This window comes from Oryctolagus cuniculus, chromosome 11 (genome assembly GCF_964237555.1).
Source record: "Oryctolagus cuniculus chromosome 11, mOryCun1.1, whole genome shotgun sequence".
Taxonomy (NCBI): Eukaryota; Metazoa; Chordata; class Mammalia; order Lagomorpha; family Leporidae; genus Oryctolagus; species Oryctolagus cuniculus.
This window is the reverse complement of record NC_091442.1, coordinates 50,520,514-50,541,569: the sequence shown is the minus strand read 5'-3', so window position 1 is coordinate 50,541,569 and position 21,056 is coordinate 50,520,514. Positions and strand designations below refer to the sequence as shown.

Here is a 21,056-nt window from a genome sequence, read left to right as displayed (position 1 = left end):
TCTGCTAGGCCATAAGGCAAGTCTCAGAATATTCAAAATAATGGAAATCATACCCTTTATCTTTCTGAAACAGTATATTGAGGCTGGGAATCAACAGTATAGAAAATATGCAAACATATGGAGACTGAACAATACAGAGATTGAATCAGTAATAAAGACCCTCCTAAGGAAAAAAAAAAAACCCAGGACTAGATGATGTCACTGCTTAATTCTAAGAAACCTTTAAAGAAGTGATAATTCCAATTCTTCTCAAACTACTCAAAGCAATTTAAAGGGAGGAAAACCTCCCAACTCTTTCCTTGAGGCCATCATTACCTCAATTTCAAAATAAAGAAAATTATAGACTAGTGCTCCTGAGGAACATAGATACAAAAATCCTCAACAAAGTACTAGCTGATTGAATTGAACAAAGCAACAGGAATTCACTCACCTTGACTAAATAGCATTCATCCTTCATTCACAGGGATCATGCCATATACACTAGTAAAGAAGTATGCTATGCTACATTAACAAATTATAGGAAAAAATCATGTAATTACCTCAATAAATGCAAAGAATATATTTGAATAAATGTAACATTCTTCCATGATTATAATCTGAAGCAAATTGCATATAGAAGGAAGATTCTGCAACATGATCAAGGCAATCCATGACAAACTCACAGTCAGCATCTTCTTGAATGAGGAAAAGTTAGAAATATTTCCAGTGGGGTGACGTTGTGCCACAGTGGGTTAATCTCTGCCTGTGGTGCTGGCATCCCATGTGAGTGCTGGTTCTAGTCCTGGCTGCTCCTCTTCCATTCCAGCACTCTGCTATGGCCTACAAAAGCAATAGATGACTGACATGCTCGGGCCCCTGCATCTGTGTGGGAGACCTGGAAGAAACTCCTGGACCCTGGCTTCAGATTGGTACAGCTCTAGCCATTGTGGCCATTTGGGGAGTGAGCCAGCAGATGGAAGACCTTGCTCTCTGTCTTTCCCTCTCACTGTCTATAATTCTACCTCCCAAATGAATAAAAATATTTTTTAAAAAATAAATATATTCATTAACATCCAGAACCACATGAGGACATCCACAGTCAATATAGTTCTTGAAGTTTTAGTCAGAGCCATTAGAGAAGACAAAATAATAATGGGAATACAAAATGGAAAGGAAGAAACAAATTATTGCTTTTGGTGGATGACATGATCCTATGTGTAGCAGAACCAAAATTCTCCACTAACTAATGTAAAGAAAGTCTACTAAACAAGAGCTCAGTAATGTTGCATGATATAAACTGAACACACAAAATTAATAACATTATACACAGACCATGCCATAGCTTAGAAACAACTTGTAAAATGAGTCGCATTCTCAGTAACTACAAAAAAAGGAATACCTTGGTATAAATGTAGCCAAGAATGAAATTTACAAATCATTAACAAAAGAAATAGCAGGTGATACAAAAATGGAAATGTGCTCCATATTCATGGATTGGGTGAATTCATGTCATCATAATGCCCATACTATTAAGAGCAATTTACAGATTCAGTATCATCCCAATCAAAATACCAATGACATTATGACATTCTTCTCTGATCTAGAAAAAAAGTTTCTGAAGTTCATATGGATACAAAGGAGACCTCAAATAGCTAAAGCTATTATAAACAGAAAAAAATACAGAGACATCACAATATCAGATTTCAAGTCATACTGCAGGGTAGTTGTAATCAAAACAGCCTGGGACTAACACAGAAATAGACACTGAGGTCAGTAGACTAGAATAGAGACCCCAGAAATCAATCCATGCATCTACATTCAATCTTTGATAAAGGAGGTAAAATCAATCCCTGGAGAAAATGTAGAATATATTCTCTTCAGCAACTGATTCTGGGAAAATTGGATCTCCACATAAAGAATTATGAAACAAGACCCCTGCCACACAAAATCAATGAAAATGGATCAAGTATCTAAATTAATGACTCAATGCCTTCAAATTGCTAAAGGAAAGCATTGAGAAAGCTCTGTAAGACATTGTCACGATAAAGAATTCTTAGAAATGACCCCAGAAGCTCAGGCACTAAAAGCAAAAGCAGAGAAAATGGGATTATACCAATCGAAGAATGTTCTGAACTAAAAAGACAATGCTCAAGAAAGTGAAGAGACAGCCCACAGAATGGGAGAAAGCATTTGCAATCTATGCAACTGATAAACGATTAATAACCAGGATATATTAAGAGGTCAAGAAATTCAAAAGCAACAAAAAACCCAAACAATCCAGTTAATAACTGGGCAGAGGATATGAAAATGAATTTTTCAAAGGTTGAAATTCAAATGGCCAACAGACACGTGACAAGATTCCCAAGATAATTTGCTATCAGAGAAATGCAAATAAAAGCACACAGATGTATCACCTCACTCCAGTTGTAATGGTTATCATACAGAAATTAAAAAAAAAAGAAACAATAAATTCTGGAGAGGATGTTGGCAAAACTGTACCCTAATTGACAGTTGGTGGGAATGTTAATTAGTTCAACCATTATGGAACACAGTATGGAGATTACTCAGAAATCTGAAAATTGGCCTTCCATATGACCAAGCCATCCCAGTCCTTGTAATTTACCCAAACAAAATGAAAATGACATATTAAAGATGTGCTTTTACCCCCATATTTATGACAGCTGAATTAACAATATCTAAGATATGGAATCAATGCTGATGTCTACCAAATGATGAATGGATAAAGAAAATATGGTACATATCTATACATTTTATATCTATATATATATATACACACTATAAATATTACTCATCCACAAAAATAATGAAATCCTTTTTTTTTTTTTTGCGACAAAATGGATACAGGTGCAACTGGAAACCATTACACTTAGAGAATTTAGCAGTCCCCCAAAGACAAATATCATATCTTTTCTCTCATTTTTGAAGCTAGTATAGAATACAAAAAATGAGCATAAATGAGATGGACATTATGTGATATTGTCCTTTTTAGTCCTTATCCATTCTATTTTGGAACTGTGGCCTTCTTACTATTCACTGTTGAATATCATGACTAATCATGAATTAAACCTGTGACTATAGAATAGTTTAAATTATGCCTTTGCAAAAGCTCATGAAAGAAGACAAAGTAACTAGAGAGGAATTGGGTGAAAAACAGAATGGACAAAAGTGTGGCTTTCTACTTTAACTTCATTTGAACACGGTAAATTCATGACAACTCTTTTCTTAATATCAAGAAATGACACCATTGAATTGTCACAAGCCTTCAACTTTGATGTTGTAAACCAAATATTATCTGTTCATAATCGCTGGGGATATCTTCAGGCACTATTTATGGCATAATACATTGTGATGCCAATAAATTGTGATGTCACAAAATATATTCTGATGTCATAGACAAAAATTTATATGTCAGAAGCTAACCCTTTTGTTGTGTTATGAGAACAATTTTTCCTAATCAATTTTTAAATCAACAATCTATTGGAATATCATTTACCAAACTTTGTGTTGCAATGATCAATAGCAATGTTATAAACAACCATTTTGGTGCCATCAATTGTGATGTCATTAAACTATGGTGATTTTGTAATGAATTTTGAAGTCATACATTTTGTTGTAAAATCAACTGTTAGGTCATAAATACACATCAGTTATTATAAACCAAACATAATATTGACATTATGAATTGTGATGATATTAACTTACATTGTGATACCAGCACTTTATCACTGTGATGTCAGAAAATGACTGCTGAGTTGTCAATCATTATGTCCTAAAACACTACTGTGTCATTTCTGTGTCAATTGTGACATCCTAAACCTATTGTGATGACACTGGCCATGAATGTGATGTTATAAAGCCACTGTCATGTTTTCACAATCAACTTTGATGTCTAAAGCATCCATTGTGATGTCATAATGAATTATTATTTCTTAAAAGAAATTGTGATATCACATTCAATGTAAGTGATAAAAATCCATTGTGATGCCAAAGGTTATCATTGTTAATTTCCAAATCTGGCATTGTATTGTTAATCAATTGTGATGACATAAAACACCGCTGTGATGATGTAACTGTGTGTCATGAATCTTACATCATTATGTCATGAAAGCAATTATGATACCCAAATAATCACTGTGATGTCTTAAATCTACCATTTAACTGGCAAAACCAATTGTGAAGTTACATCCAAGTGTGTGTTATAAAATATTATTGTGATATCATAATTCTGAGGTCACAAATCAATATTGTGATGTAATATTCAACTTTGACACCACAGACTACCATTGTTATGCCACAAACCCACAATTATGATGTCAGAAATCAACCATTGTGACATCAAAATCAATTTTGATATCATCATCCACCTTTGTGTGGTTGTTAAAGCAATGTGATCATTTCACCATTCTGATATCAAAAAGATACAATTCTTGTCGCTCCCCCTCTTCATGGAGGAGCAACACTAAGCCCTGCCTAGGCTTCATATCCGAGTCACGGCACCATTATGTCGCTCCCCGTCTTCGTGGAGGAACGACACAGGACCCTGCGCTGTTCTTTCGTCTGCTCGGCCCTCCCCGGGTTTGCTGCTGGTTCTTCCCGGGTTGGCTACTATCCCTTCCACCTCCGTGGAAGGGCAGTTCCCCCTGGCCACATTCCCCACTTCCGCAGGGGAGCGGCACACCGCCGGCCGGCTCTCTCGGGGGCTGCACGGGTTCCCTTAGATGTTCCCCATAGATGTTCCTGGTGCATGCCGTCTCTCTCCTCCTTTATAGTCCTCCTCCGCCAATCCCAACTCGGCTGCCCACACGCCGAGTACGCTGCTCTCCAATCAGGAGCAGGTCCTACAGTTTATTGGTTGAACTGGAGGCAGCTGTGCGGAAGCTGTTTACTTCTCTCCCAGCGCCATATTGTGGGAGAGCAGATGCATAGAATAAGTCTTAATTCCAGTAACTTAGTCTAGTCCGAGCTGCTCCCCACAGAGGAGAGCAGATGCATAGAATAAGTCTTAATTCCAGTAACTTAGTCTAGTCCGAGCTGCTCCCCACAATTCTGATACACTGCCTTGTAATGTCATAAACCAATCATTATATCATCATTAGAAATGATAATGTCATACACCAACCATCGTATTGTCACAAAAACATAGGATGTCATAAGCCTTCCTCATATTGTGAACATAACTTTATTATGTCAATATCCCTCTGAGGTCATGAATCCAATACTTTGCCATCAAAATCAATTTTGATGTCATATATCATCATTTTATTGTTATAAAATCATTGTGCTATTATAGTATTGATTTGTGGTAGTATTTGCAATAGTATAGATTTATGATAAACCATCATATATTTGTGATAAACATATCATACTTCCATGGTCAGGTCATAATAAATTGTGTAATCAATTTACCATTGTGCTATCATTAAAATTGTAATGTGATAATCCAAGCATTGTAGTTTCATAATGAATTTTGATGACATAAATCAACATTGTAATTCCATTTAATACAGCATGATGTAGAAACTAATAGGTTAGCATTAAGTCACATGTCTGATGTCATACTACAAATATTGTGCTGCTATGATCAATGTTGATGACATAATCCACTTTTGTATTGCCATAACAACATTATGGTATCAAACAATTGGTTCGTAATAAACCACCCTATTGATATCATAAGCATACTTTGATAATATTGCTATCAGTTGTGATGTCATAAACCAATGATTGGGCCATCATAAACATTTTTGATGTCATATGCCATGATTGTGTAGTCATAAAAAGCATTGTGTTAATATAATCTATTAGATTGTGATAAACCACCATTCTGATATTTTAAATCCATCATTGTGATGTCATAAGCAATTTTTATGTCATTAACCTACCATTGTGCCATCCAAAAATAGTGAAAAATATAACAGTCATAAATCATTGTGGCTTCACAATCAATTTTTATGTCATAAAACTCTATTTGTATTGATATTTAACACAACAAGATATATAATAAATTAGATTGTGTTAAACCCCCTTTCTAATATAAACTTACTATTCTGATGTTATAATCAATTGTGATATGATAAACCAAAAATTGTGCTATCATAATCAATTATGATGTCATAATACAACATTGTACTGTCATACATAGATTCCATTCTAGTATCACAAACCTATTATTGTGATATATCAAATGTGTAGTCATAAATCATCTATTATGCCATCTTGACCAATTGTAATGACATAAACCACCATAAAATATTTCAAAATTGTGATGTCCTAAACAATTATTATGTGATATGCCACCAGTGTGATATAATAAACTTACAGGTATGCCACAATAATTAGTTATGATTACATGAAACTATTATTATACCATCATAATCAGTTTTGATGTCATAAACCAACATTTAATGCCATAGCATTGAGATATCCTAATCTATTATTTTCTCTTAAACCACATTTTTGATATCATAAACATACCATTGTGATATCGTTATCAATTTTGATGTCATACACAAACTGTTGCACAATCGTTATTGTGTATTGTGATAAAAACATAATGATATAATCTATGGTTTGTTATAAACTGCCATACAGATACTGTAATGCTATAACTATGATGTCTAAACTAATTCATATATCATATATCAATCATTAAGATATCATCATAAATTTTAATGTTATAAACCTATCCTTGGAATGTCATAATCAATTTTGATGTCAAAAACTAACTTTGTTTTGTCATAAAAAATGTTATATAGAAGGTAAAGCCACCGCCTGCAGTGCTGGCATCCCATATGGGTGCTTGTTCAAGTCCCAACTGCTCCTCTTCTAATCTAGCTCTCTGTTATGGACTGGGAAAGCAGTAGAAGATGGCCCAAGTGCTTGGTTTCCCGCATGTGTGTGGGAGACCTGGAAGAAGCTCCTAGCTCCCCAGCTATGGATTGGCACAGCTCTGGCTATTGTGGCCATCTGGGGAGTGGACCAGCGGATGGAACTCTCTCTCTCCCTCTCCCTCTCCCTCTCCCTCTCCCTCTCCCTCTCCCTCTCCCTCTCCCTCTCCCTCTCCCTCTCCCTCTCCCTCTCCCTCTCCCTCTCCCTCTCCCTCTCCCTCTCCACCTCCACCTCCACCTCCACCTCCATCTCCATCTCTATCTCTATCTCTATCTCTCTCTGTTTCTGCCTCTTTATAACTCTGCCTTTCATTTTTTTTAAATTTTATTTAATGAATATAAATTTCCAAAGTACAGCTATGGATTACAGTGGCTTCTCCCCTACACAACTTCCCTCCCACACGCAACCCTCCCATTTCCCGCTCCCTCTCCCCTTCCATTCACATCAAGATTCCTTTTCAATTCTCTTTATATACAGAAGATCAGTTTAGCATATATTAAGTAAAGATTTCAACAGTCTGCACCCACATAGAAACACAAAGGGAAAAATACTGTTTGAGTACTAGTTATAGCATTAAATCACAATGTACAGCACATTAAGGACAGAGATCCTGCATGAGGAGTAAGTGCACAGTGACTCCTGTTGTTGACTTTAACATATAAATCAATCTTTTTTAAAAAAACAATCTTTATGTGATAAAATATCATTCTGGTGTCATAAATGACCAGTGTGGTGTCATAATCAATTGAAATATCACAAACCTGCCATTGTTTTATCATAACAAATTTAATGTCATAAACCATCATCATATTGTCATAAAGTACACTGTGATGTCATAAAAAATTTTCAAATGGTGAACCACCATTCAGATACCATAAGCCTTCCATTTTGCCAACATAATCAATTCTAATCTCATAAGACTACTGTTGTGCTGCCATAAATGATTTTTTATGTAATAAGCCAAAACATTATGCTATCATAATCAATTTTGATATCATAAACCACCATTGTATTGTCACAAGAAATTTTGATATTATAATCAATTGCTATTTGGTAAACCATCCTTCTGAATAAAATACAATTGTGATATCACTCCATTGTTATGTCATTAACCAACCTCTGTGCCATCATAAAAATGGTAATGTTATAAAACAAACATTTTGCTACACAATTGTATTATCATTTAACACATTGTAATGTTGCGATATGTTTGTTGTGTTAAGTCTCATAACTGATTGGTTTCTGATGAATAATCATTCTGATAACAGAAATCTACCATTGTGAAGTCCTAATAATTTGTGATGTGATAATACAAATTTCATGGCACCATAATTGGTTTTTAAATCACAAAATGCCATTGTATTGACATAACAAACATTGTGTTGTCATAACCAGTTGATACACAATCAATTACAATTCTGATATCATAAATGTACCAGTGTACTGTCATAACAAATTGTGATATCATAAACCTACCATTATTCTTTCATAAACAACTTGGTATCATAAAACATCATGATATTGTCATAAGACACACTGTGAAATCATTAACAATTTTTATGTTATAATCTACCATTCTGATATCAACCTAACATTCTGCTACCGTAATCAATTCTGATACTACAAGTGTTTCTGATGTCAACCAATTAGGTTGTGATGTCTCCTACAGACATTGTGCCATCATAATCATTTTATATGTCATAAACTCTATATTACCATAATACAATTGTGATATTACACCATTCTGATATCAGAAGCATACCCTTAATATGTCATTATCATAACATGATGCTGTCATAATCAATCAGTTTCATAGAAATTTTTTGTTAAATCATCAAATATTATGCCATCATAGTAAAATTTGATGTAATAAACAGCTATTATTTCTTCAAAAAAGCAATGTGAGATTGAAATCAGTTGTTAAGTGGTAAAACACCATTCTGTTATCATTAAAACCATCCTTGTGATATCATAATCAGTTGTGATGTTATAAAAGTTGTGCCACACTAACAAATATTGATGGAATATACTTTCTTTACATTGTCATAGAAAAAATGGTGGAGACTGGCATTGAGATATAATGGGTTAAGCTGCCATGTGCAATGCCAACATCCCATATGGGCACTGGTTCAAGTCAAGACATGGCTGTCCTACTTCCAGTCTATATCCCTGATAATGAGCTTGAGAAAGCAGCAGAGGACAGTCCAAGTTCTTGGTTCCCATTCCCTTGCGGGAGACCTGGATAAAGCTCTTGGTTCCTAGGGTTGGATTGGCCCAGATTTGGCCATTAAGGCCATTTAAGGAATGAACCAGTGGATAGAATATCACTCAATCACCCTCCCTAAGTTTGCCTTTCAAAACATTAAATAAATATTTTTAAAAATTGTATTATCAGTCTAGTAGCTTGTGATAAACCACTCTTCTGATATCACAAACCTATCTTTGTGCTGCCATATTCAAATTGTGAACAAACTACGATCAGATTGTGATAAAACATCATAATTGATTTGGATGTCATAAATAACCATTGTGTTGTCATAAAACACTATAATGTGATTCTTCCAACTGTACCCTCCCTTGCACCCACACTCCCTCACTTTTTCCTTTTCTCTCTTCTATTCCCATTATTATTTTTTAGAAAGATTTATTTTCAATTAACTTTATACACATAAGATTAATGCTACACTATGTAAAGCATTCAACAAATAGTATTAAAAAAACTCTTTCTTAGCGGTTGAGAGAAGGGCTGTTCAAAAACATTGCATCTAAAAGTGGCAATTTCACATCTCTAGATTACCTTTTAGGTACTCTATTAGTTATCAAAGATCAGGGAGAACATATGGTATTTGTCCTTTGCAACTGGCTAATTTCACTAAGTATAATGGTTTCCAGCTCCATCCATTTTGTTGCAAATTACATGATTTCTTTTTTTAATTATTATGCAGTATTCTATAATATATATACATATATATATAAAATAATTTATTTTCCAGTCTTTAGTTGATGGCATCTGGGTTGATTCCATATCTTAGCTATTGTGAATTGAGTTGCAATGGCCATAATTTTGCCAATACAATCAATATGAATGTTATAAACCATGATAGTATTGCTATAAAAATAACATTGTGTAGTCATAATCAATTGTTATGTGATAAACCAACATTATCATATCATAAAACAACTATTGTGGCATATCAACTGTGCTGCCATATAACTACTATTGTGATATCACAATCTATTGTGATGTTATAAACCAAGCAATCATTGTGAAATCATGATCAATATTGATGTCATTAAACACCATTGGATTATCATAAAAATTTTTATGTTAAAATCAATTGGTTTGTGTTAAACAGTCATTCTGATAATATCAAACTACCTTGATGATGTCATAACAATATTGTGTTGTCATAAAAACCATTTTGGCTTCATAATCAGTTTTGATATCATAACCAGCATTGTAATATCAAAGTCAATTGTGGTATCATAATACCATTGTGATGCCTTAATGAATTGCAAAATCATAGAATGTTGTTGCCATAAACTAATGAGTGAGATCCCAGAGCCATGCCATGACAGGCTTCTCACATGACAAAAGAACCGGCTAGACCAGGGACGCTTCTATAAAGATGAAACCTGATACCAAGCAGTCTTTGGTCCAGCAGGGCCAGGTGGGGGCAACCAATGAGGTGGGCTGTCCTTGGCTCAGCACGGCCAGGGGAAAGAAGGAATGCAAACATAATATTTGTTTGTCCAGAGGCTATACAACCCTGAGAACAAAGGAAAGGGGGTCTTGGTCTCCCAGCACTGTGATGCACCAGGAGCCAGGCCCCAGCATGCTGGTCCTATAAATAAAGTCCCTTGGTTCTTTGCATTTTGGTGAGTCTCGCAGGACACAACAAATGTTGAGATGCCATAGCATCATTGTCAAAAACCAATAATTGTCACATCATAATCAAATGTGAAGTAAAAAATATGTACATCAAAATCAATTTTGATGAGTTAATCATCTTTATAGTAAATTGTGATGACAGAAAAACCATGTGATACCATGATCAGTTGTGAAGTCATAAAAACCATTTTGATGTCATAAACTAATATGTATATGCAATAAATAAAACATTGACATATAATAAACCAACTGTTTATTGTGAACACACAAAACAATTGTGACACAATAAACCTACCACTGACATCATAAACTGAGAATTGTGATATCATAAACCAACAATTGCTATTTTTTAAAGATTTATTTTATTTATTTGAAAGACAGAGTTATAGAGAGAGGTAGAGACAGAAAGAGAGGTCTTCCATCCACTGGTTCACCCCCAACTGGCCATGACAACTGGAGCTGTGCTGATCCCACGCCAGGAGCCAGGAGCTTCTTCCGGGTCTCCCCCATGGGTGCAGGAGTCCAAGGACTTAGGCCATCCTTTACTACTTTCCCAGGCCATAGCAGAGAGCTGGATTGGAAGAGGAACAGCCAGGACTAGAACCGACTTCCATATGGGATGCCAGTGTTTCAGGCCAGGGCGTTAACCTGCTGTGCCACAGCACTGGCCCTCACAATTGCTATTTTAAAATGAATTTTGAGTCCGAACAACAATTGTGACCCAATTAAAATACTATTGTAACACCATAATCAATTAGGTGTTATTCATTGTGATATCATAAAATTTCCATTGTGGTCTTATAATAAATCATGATGTCATAAATTATGCCTTGTGATGTCATAAAAGAATATTGTGATGCCACAATACAATGTATGTCATAAAGCCATTGCGATCCATAAACCTGGCATTGTGATATCATAATCAAGTGTCTTGTCACAAAGCACAATTTTGAAGTCATAAAGCACAATTGTAACTTTTACAGTTATTTGTGGTGTCAAAAACAATAGCAATGTTATGCAATAAAATTGTGTTGCCATAAACCTACCATTGTGACAATTTGGTGTCTAACCCACAATTTCATGTCATAAATCATTATCAATTTTGATGTCATAGAAACATCTACAATGTCATAAATTTACCAGTTGGATGTCATAATCTATTGTCATGCCATAAGCTACAGTTGATATCAGCAACAGTGATGTCAGAGTCCCATACTGGGATGTATCAAACCAACCACCATTATATCATAATTAATTCAAAGTGATGTAATAAAATGTGTGCTCATAATACCATTATGACATCATAAATCTATTGTCATGCCTTAAAAATTATAATATAAGCCAACATTGAGATGTCATAATAAAAATGTGATGTCAAAAAAGTATTATGAACTCAAAATCTATTGTGGTGACACAAAACCATGTGATTCCTTAAATCCACCATTGCTGTGGTATAAAGAAGTGTTATGCAAATGTAATTGTGGTGTCACAATCAACATGACATTATAATCACTATTGTGATGTCATAAACCAATAATGTGATGCTTCTTACATACCACAATGATGTAATAAAGCAATCTTTGTGTTGTTGCAGTTATCTGTAAAGTCAATCAGACCATTGCAATATAAACTACTATTGGGATATCAGAATAAACTAATGCCATAAATCATAATTCTGATGACATAAAACACCATTGCTATTTCACAAATGTCTTCTTTGAGTTTAGTAGGGTGTATTTGATAGTCTCCAGTCACTAGTTGTGTGTATCTAAGGCACCATTATGTTTTGTTTTATGGTGGTGTTGGAAAGACTTTCCAGACTCTTCTATGACCTACTCTGCTCAACCAGCAGAACGGCAGGAAGGTGAAAGACCAAGAGGCACCATGTGGACTGGGCCCGAGGTCCTCAAGGCAGAAAGCTCCCACAATCCAAATGATAATGTATGCTGATAGTCAGATCCTGTGTAGTCTCCTCCTCTGAGTATGATTGGAATATGGGAATCCCTTTTACTGAATACTGATGGGGTAGTTTTGAGAAATAGAATTTCTCAGGCCCTGTTGTTAAAATAAAAATATTCAGGAGAGTTACTTGAAGAGTTTTTTAACTTAAGTATTAGGGGATTCATGAGTCAGGCAGCATTCAATAATAGAAGACATTGAGGGTTGGCGCTGTGGCTCATTTGATTAATCCTCCGCCTGCAGCGCCAGCATCCCATGTGGGCGCTGGGTTCTAGTCCCAGTTGCTCCTCTTCCAGTCCAGCTCTCTGCTGTGGCACGGGAAGACTGTGGAGATGGCCCAAGTGCTTGGGCCCCTGCACCCGCATGGGAGACCAGGAGGAAACACGTGGCTCCTGCATTCGGATCGGGGTAGCACTAGCACGGAAGGAAGACCTTTCTCTCTGTCTCTCTCTCTCTCATTGTCTATGGTTCTACCTGTCAAATAAAAAAAAAAAGACATTCAGAGAATTTCTTTAGCAGGCTGAATATGGAGGCAAAATAAAGGCATTATTTGGTTAGATACAGTTTGGTTTGTGGCCTAAGTAGATGTGATTTACTGAGTGGTCCCTTTTTAGGCGCTAATAGTCAAGCTTAAGTTTTGTTTCACTGTTTAAATTAGACTTTGGTTTACTTATGGAAGAACCCAAGGTGCTAGAACTCTCTGAATTGAACAACCTCTACTGTTTGTTGAATTTCATCTTTAGTGGAGGTTGATCTCATAAAAATAAAGTAACTGAAAGATACTTGAGACAGGAAGGAAGAGGGGTAGTTAGAGTAGAGAGGCATGAAGTGGGATAGGGTTTGAAGTATCATTATTCTTTAAAAACTGGATATATCAAGTACATGAAATTTGTTCCCTTTAAATAAATTTAAGAAATAAAATAGAAAATTTTGAATACTGTGTGAGTAGCCACAGACCTCAGAAAACACGCTTTATAGTTATAACATAAGGAAAGCTCAGTCTTTCCAAACCTTCCTATAAAATTGCAAGTAAAATGTATTATAAAGTAGCCTCATGAAATTATTCAAAATTGAGTTGTCTGCATTTTCTCTTTCTGGGGTGAATGTCATCATTTTAAAAGTTGTACCTATTATTTATATTTATTTTCTACATTAAATTCATTTTCTTGCCTACATTTATATTTGTATATGTGTATTTTTTTAAAAAGTATCTATTTACATTTTATACATTTTAATATTTATGCATCATGTAAGCCCCCTCCTGCCATTCTTTTCCTTGTTCTGCTTTCATACAAAATGGCTTTAAAATAAGGATTCAAATATTCTCCTGATTATGGACTATTTTAGCTCCTACATATTAGAAAATGCAAATTATATTTCTGTCTGTATTTGGATCATTTCAATTACTACAATGTCCCTGGAAATGGCAGATTATTTTGTTGACATACCACATTTTCTTATTCATTCAAGTTTATGTTTTGGGTATTGTGCATAATGCTACAATAAATATAAATATACTGATATCAGTATCCTATGATATATACCCAGGACAGAATTGCTGGATCATGTGACCCTATGGTTTGAGAATGTACCTGACAGTTCATGTAGTGGATACTTTGTTGTAGGGCTTGATGGTGCTATAGTGAAATCTTTTAGAGGTAGATCCTAGTGTTCAGTCATTAGGTTTATGGGTAGCACCTACTTTGGAAGATTATTGCCTATCTTTACAGTGAGTTCTTACTAGAGCATATATTATAAAGTTAGGTAGCCCCACAGGATTGGCCTCCTTGGCACAAAGTCACTCCCCTTTTTTTCTATCAAGTTGAAACACAGCAAGGGGAGTCATCATAAGGAGATAACTTGATGATGCTATGAAAACTAAAAAATATATATACAAATTGCTTATGCAGAAACTAGAATACATCCAAATCATGTAGGGAGGGACTACTGTATATTGAATCATAGTAAAGGTTTGTTGTCATAGCTGATAACCAAATACTTCCATTCATTGGCACATATTGCCACTTTCTACTATGTGCCAGATTCTATTCTAGATGCTCAGGTCAGAGCAATAAAGAAAACAGACACAAGACTATGTTGTCATGGGGCTCTCAGTTTAGTATGTGGAGAGGAAAACAAATGATTCATGAAAATAGATACATGTGGCTGTCACTGTGGCATAGCAGGTAAAGATGCTACCTGTGTTGTCAGCATCGCATATGGTAGCAGTTCGAATCCTGGCTGCTCCACTTCTGATCCAGCTCTCTGCTATGGCCTGGGAAAGCAACAGAAAGTGGCTCAAGTCCTTGGGCCCCTTGCACCCACATGGAAGACCCAGAGGAATCTCCTGGGTCCTGAAATCAGATTAGCACAGCTTTGGCTGTTGTGACCATCCGGCAAGTGAACCATCAGATGGAAGACCTCTCTCTCTCTCTCTCTCTCCCTCTCTCTCTCTGCCTCTGCCTATCTGTAACAATGCCTTTCAAATAAATAAATAAATCTTAAAAAATAGATAAAATGCATGGCATGCTTGATAATATGTACCGTGGAAAGTTTAAATTTATATCCTTTGTATGTACTAAAAACTCATTGCTGATTGAGCAATGTTCATTCCTCTTATCACTTCTCAAAATTTTTGTTCATTCCAGTACCCCCTTCCAATGTGATTAGCAACTGTTCACAGTTAAATTAGTTGGTAATTTTAATTCCTATTGAGATTTTCTTTCCTATTGTGATCTCTGGAATAATATCATCTGGCAGGTGGGCAGGTCTATGTGGGCATCAGTGCTACTGGAGAGTTTCATGCAGTAGAGTTCTTGCTTGCAGTAGTTCTATGAAATGCAAAAAAAAAAAAAATCTGTGAGTACTCCCTCAGACCACCTGAAATGGTTGTTTTTTGTCCCTTCATTATTGGAAATAATAATAAAGGGGAATAGGAGGTTGACCACCAGAAGTTGTCAGGTGGTTTGGGGTATTAATTGGGAAACAGCAAATGTTGGTTGAAGACCAAAAAATTCCACTAAGACAAAAAAAAATAATTTCAATGCCAGGTGATCATAGTTAACAATTTATGTTTCTGTGTGGGAACAAACTGTTGAAATCTTTACTTAATGTATGCTAAACTGATCTTCTGTATATAAAGAGAATTGAAAATGAATCTTGATATGAATGGAAAGGGAGAGGGAATGGGAAAGGGGAGGGTTGTGGGTGGGAGGGACGTTATGGGGGGGAAGCCATTGTAATCCATAAGCTGTACTTTGGAAATTTATATTCATTAAATAAAAGTTAAGAATAAAAAAATAAAAAAATAAATCTGTCATAAAAAACAATATATTGTGTATTTCCAAATTGCTAATATATTTTAAGTGTAGGCCTTTGGCCTAGTAGCAAGATGCTGGTTGTTACATCGGCATCCCTTATCAATGTTCCTGGATTAGAGTCTTGTTTCTGGTCCTGATTTTTCCTTCCCACTAATATAAACCATGAAATGAAGCAGCTGGGGAATCAGATAGTTTGGTCTTTCCAAACCATCCGGAATACTGGGATTAAGTTCATGGTCTTTTAGAATATATGTTAATTTGATGCCATTAGATAGGGAAAGTGTCCTTAAGCAGATAGGAAAAGAGTAACTATAAAGGAGAGCTTAATCAGTTGAATTGTATTCTAGTTAAAATTCTCTGCTTAATTCTCATTATATCAGACTTAGGTTTCCTGTGCTCAGAGACAACTACGCAAGGACTAGAGTGAACAGGTGCAAATGAAGGAGGAGAGCCAGTAGCTCTACTCAGTGACCCTGGCTGTGAAGAATCAGCTGGTTGGTTACAGAGCAGTCTCCATCTCTGGAACAAGTGCATCCTCCCTGATTCAGATGTATGTGGTAAGGACGGGCCTCACAAGATCAGCTGGATAACTGGTCCAGTGTGGATCAAGAAGCACACATGAGAGGTCCACCAGAATGGACTCAAGAGACTGAGAGCTTTTGTCCAGATGGGGAACTGCATGTTGAGAAGATATATGTCACCACTTTAAAATCAAAGGGTGTTGGACTCATAAATGGGAGCACAGACTTAGCAGTTCTAATCAGGTTAAACATTCACTTTTGAGCAAATCATAACAAAGGGGTGTCTGGTGGGTATCAGAAAAACAGGAAATTTTTCAGTTGGTAAACTGTAATTCCTCTACTTCTGTGCATGCGAAATAGAAAGACTAGTGAAACTGGTAGAGGAGACTGAGGGATAGGTGGCAAAACACATCAACACAGAAATTGGGGTCCACATCTAAATAAATTGCTTTGAGAAGGACAATGCAGACCATGGACCATTGTACTGCTGAAATGCAGTTACCCCGGGCTAGAAGGAAGTAGAGGAAATGCAGCCTGTGTTCTGCTACCAATGCAGGAGCCCTGGCACAGGGATTTGTGGAGGGGCCAGTTTTCTGATTTATAGGTGCTTCATTGTTTCACTGAGACCCAACACCACAGAAGAAGAACCGGGGTTGCCACTGGGAGTCTCCTGGAGCAATGGAGGCAGATTGAAAAATCAGATGTGCTTGTACTTGTTCTGAAGCAGAGGTTACTGATTTACTTGTATCTGTTGACAAGACTGAGAGCAAACAACCTGCCTAGATAGGCCTGCCTTGGAGAAATGAGTTCAAAGTTGAGAAGTGTGGGGTTCAGCTGCTCTCCTCCACTTTCTTCCAAAAACCAGGAAAGTTCACTGTTCCCTGAGGTGGCTCCTATTTCCAATGATGCCAAGACCATGGATGTCATGCTTCTAAAGTTGAAATGACAGTTAAGGGCCTGCAGGGAGATGAGCTGATGCCATTCCTTCCCTGTAACCACATCTTGAGCATTCATTTCATAATGAATTCACATCAGAGGCTTGGCTGGGTGAGTGTCTTTCTGTTTTATTCACAGAGTGAGCTCCAAGAGCTTGTGGATCCTGGGCTGAAGCAGGATTGGTCTCAGTGAACTGTTAGGAAGATTTTCTGCTTGATGACATAGGTCTTAGATATTACTCCACCACTAACACTATAAATGTCTCTAGACATGAAATGGTGAAATTCATGAAGTATGGAAGGCCATAAATGAAATGGTTTGCAGAAGTATATTGTGATTTTTTATCTACTTGTATTAGTTTTGTATCTGGTTTTCCTCAATCTAGTATATTTCTCAATTTGACATATTTTTTCCAAGTAAATTTGTTCTAGCAAGACACAAGAAACCTGAACTAATTCATTATGCTTTAGTGATATTTATTTTTCTTCTGTCAAGTTTTGAAATTTTTCAGAAAGCTTTAGGACTGTTCACCTCATTGTCCCAATAGTTATGCAATATTCTTAATATTATACAATAATGAGCTTAACAGGTGGATATACACATTGAGACCTATATGGAGTCCCTCTGTCCTATCTTTGTCCAGACCAAGTCTCAGCATTTGTGGGCATGTTGATGAGTACATCAGTAAACCAGTTGATGGAAGATAACTCTCTCTCTCTCTGTCTCTCTCCCCCTCCCTCTCTTCTTCATTCTGCCCCTACAGTGTGTCACTCTGTCTTTCTGCCCTTGAGCAAATAATTTTTTAAAAATTTTATTTATTTATTTGAGAGAGAGAGAGAGTCACAGACAGTGAAAGGGAGAGACAGAGAGAAAGATCTTTTATCTGTTGGTTTAATCCCCAAATGGCTGCAATGGCTGGAGCTGTGCCGATCTGAAGCCAGCAGTCAGGAGCTTCATCCAGTCTCCTACACAGGTGCAAGGGCCCAAGGACTTGGGCCATCTTCTACTGCTTTCCTAGGCCATAGCAGAGAGCTGGATTGGAAAAGGAGCAGCCAGGACTAGAACTGGTGCCCAAATGGGATGCCAGCTCCACTTCGGAGGATTAACCTATTGCACCACCGTGCCAACCCAGAGTAAATAATTTTTTAAAACATACTTTGTGTAAAAAGTAGTGCTTGAGTGTGTGTAGATGTCTTCTCTCTGCCACTACACTGCTTCTGTTTTATGTGCATGTCTTATCTAAGACCAGAGATTTCTTCAGCCTTTTGATGCCTGGCCCATTTAATTTTGATATTTTCTTCACCAATAAATGATCATGGAAATATTTTGGAGTATAACATGAAAGCCAGAGTAAAGAGGGTGCATGCTGTCCATGCATTCTGTCTCCTGAGATGGCTCAGGGGATTCACTCTCAGCCCCAGTAACCTCAGGCTGTCATTTCTTATAGTGAGAACTGAGCTATACATTCAGATTATAAAGAGTTTACTTTGATGAAAAAGGACACATGTATTCTTTTTAAAAATTATATTTAAGGTATTCAACTTTCATGTATTTCCTATATACAGATTCAGGAACATAGTGATACTTTCCACTCTACCCATCCTCACACCAAAACTCCCACCCTTCTTCCTCCTCCCTCGCCTATTCCCATTTTATTTTTTTTAAATCTTCTTTCAGTTAACTTTATACTCATAAGATTATTCCTTCACTAAGTAAAGAGTTCAACAAATAGTATGAATAAAAAAAAAAAAAAACTTCCTCAACAATTGACACAAGGGCTGTCAACAATCATTGAATCTTAAGTGGTCAATTTCACTCCCATAGAATAGAAAAAATATGGTATTTTCTTTCAGGGTCTGCCTTTTTTCACCATGTATAATGGTTTCCTGTTGCATATATTTCACCCTGACCAAGTTATAGGTGACCATGCTCAAACGTCCCTCTATTTCACTTGTCTAAGGTCAGTAGCATATTATTGCAAATTTGGTGATTGTTCCGGGATGGACTGCCAGATTACTCACATAAATATATGACATAAAATTAACTTTAAAATTCAAATAAATAACAAATATTATTTGGGAGCTCTTATACACCATGTAGACCACTTAATATTGAAGTTTAGAGGGTTTTCAAAAGAAATCATTTAAATGATTATACTTCATCTATTAAAGATCATCCACAGTATCACATTTTTTTCTTCTTCATTTTAATAAGAACCACATTGGAAACAGAGAACAATTAGTGATCTATAAGATCAAATCTGTTTAAATCCATGGTACACATTTACAAAATCTAGGAATTGAGTTAGGGATAATCAGCTAAATGAAAATATTTCAATGCTTATCTAAAATATTTCATCTCTTTTACTGGATGGCTCACAATGTATGGAGTGAGAACAACATATTATATACAAATATAGCATAGATAATTGCATAGATATTATTCCATGCTTCAATATACTCTTGAAATTGAATTTATTATGATCCTCACATTTAGAGATAGTTAACATGATCTTGGAGCTTTTTTAAGGGTCCATATTGTGCTGAGGAAACAGATCCATATTTTAAGACAATTACCAAACCAGTTTTGATTCAGAAATGTTTCAATAACCATTTAATCAACCGTGAAATATGCCCTTAAATTAACTCATGCATGTCATGTGTTTGTAGCGGGATTTTCTACTTCAGACATTAATTTCTGAATATATTTCACCATGTGTGTGCATGACAGAGAGCATATGTATAAAGAGTGATTCAAGGGCCGGCGCTGCGGCTCACTAGGCTAATCCTCCACCTAGCGGCGCCGGCACACCGGGTTCTAGTCCCGGTCGGGGTGCCGGATTCTGTCCTGGTTGCCCCTCTTCCAGGCCAGCTCTCTGCTGTGGCCCGGGAGTGCAGTGGAGGATGGCCCAAGTGCTTGGGCCCTACACCCCATGGGAGACCAGGATAAGTACCTGGCTCCTGCCATCAGATCAGCGCGGTGCGCCGGCTGCAGCAAGCCGGCCACGGTGGCCATTGGAGGGTGAACCAACGGCAAGGGAAGACGTTTCTCTCTCTGTCTCTCTTTATCACTGTCCACTCTGCTTGTCCAAAAAAAAAAAAAAAAGAGTGATTCAAACCTTTCCAGAAACAGGGAATTAGAAATAAATTTCTTTTGTTGCAAAATTTTTTTTTTGAAATCTCCAAATAGAAGTCTTCAAAGATTTCAAAAAATGGATATAATGAAAAGGTTCATTTGTTGTAGAGTAATACAGAAGTTTTAGGATCAAAAATTTCTATAAAATATTCTGGGTTTGATAAAAATAAGTGGATGAATTAAAAATAATGATTTGTGAAGATATTCACAACAAAAAGTAAGAGCACTGGTGACAAGTGGTCTGGGTTTTTTGTTATTGTTGTTGTTGTGTTTCAGGTATATAAAACGCTTCCTGTTTGCTCTTAAGATGAACAAAATTGGTGACCAAGGCTTTGGTGTACTGGGTAAAGCAGCCACCTGCAGTGCCGGCATCCCATATGGGTGCTGGTTTGAGTCCTTGCTGCT

At 36.4% G+C, this 21,056-nt stretch overlaps 1 pseudogene; it reads left to right on the top strand.

The window, feature by feature from the left end:
- The window catches only part of LOC127487782 (grancalcin pseudogene), a 46,354-nt pseudogene extending 26,062 nt beyond the window's left edge, over positions 1-20,292 (top strand).
- Positions 20,293-21,056: the final 764 nt, after the last annotated feature.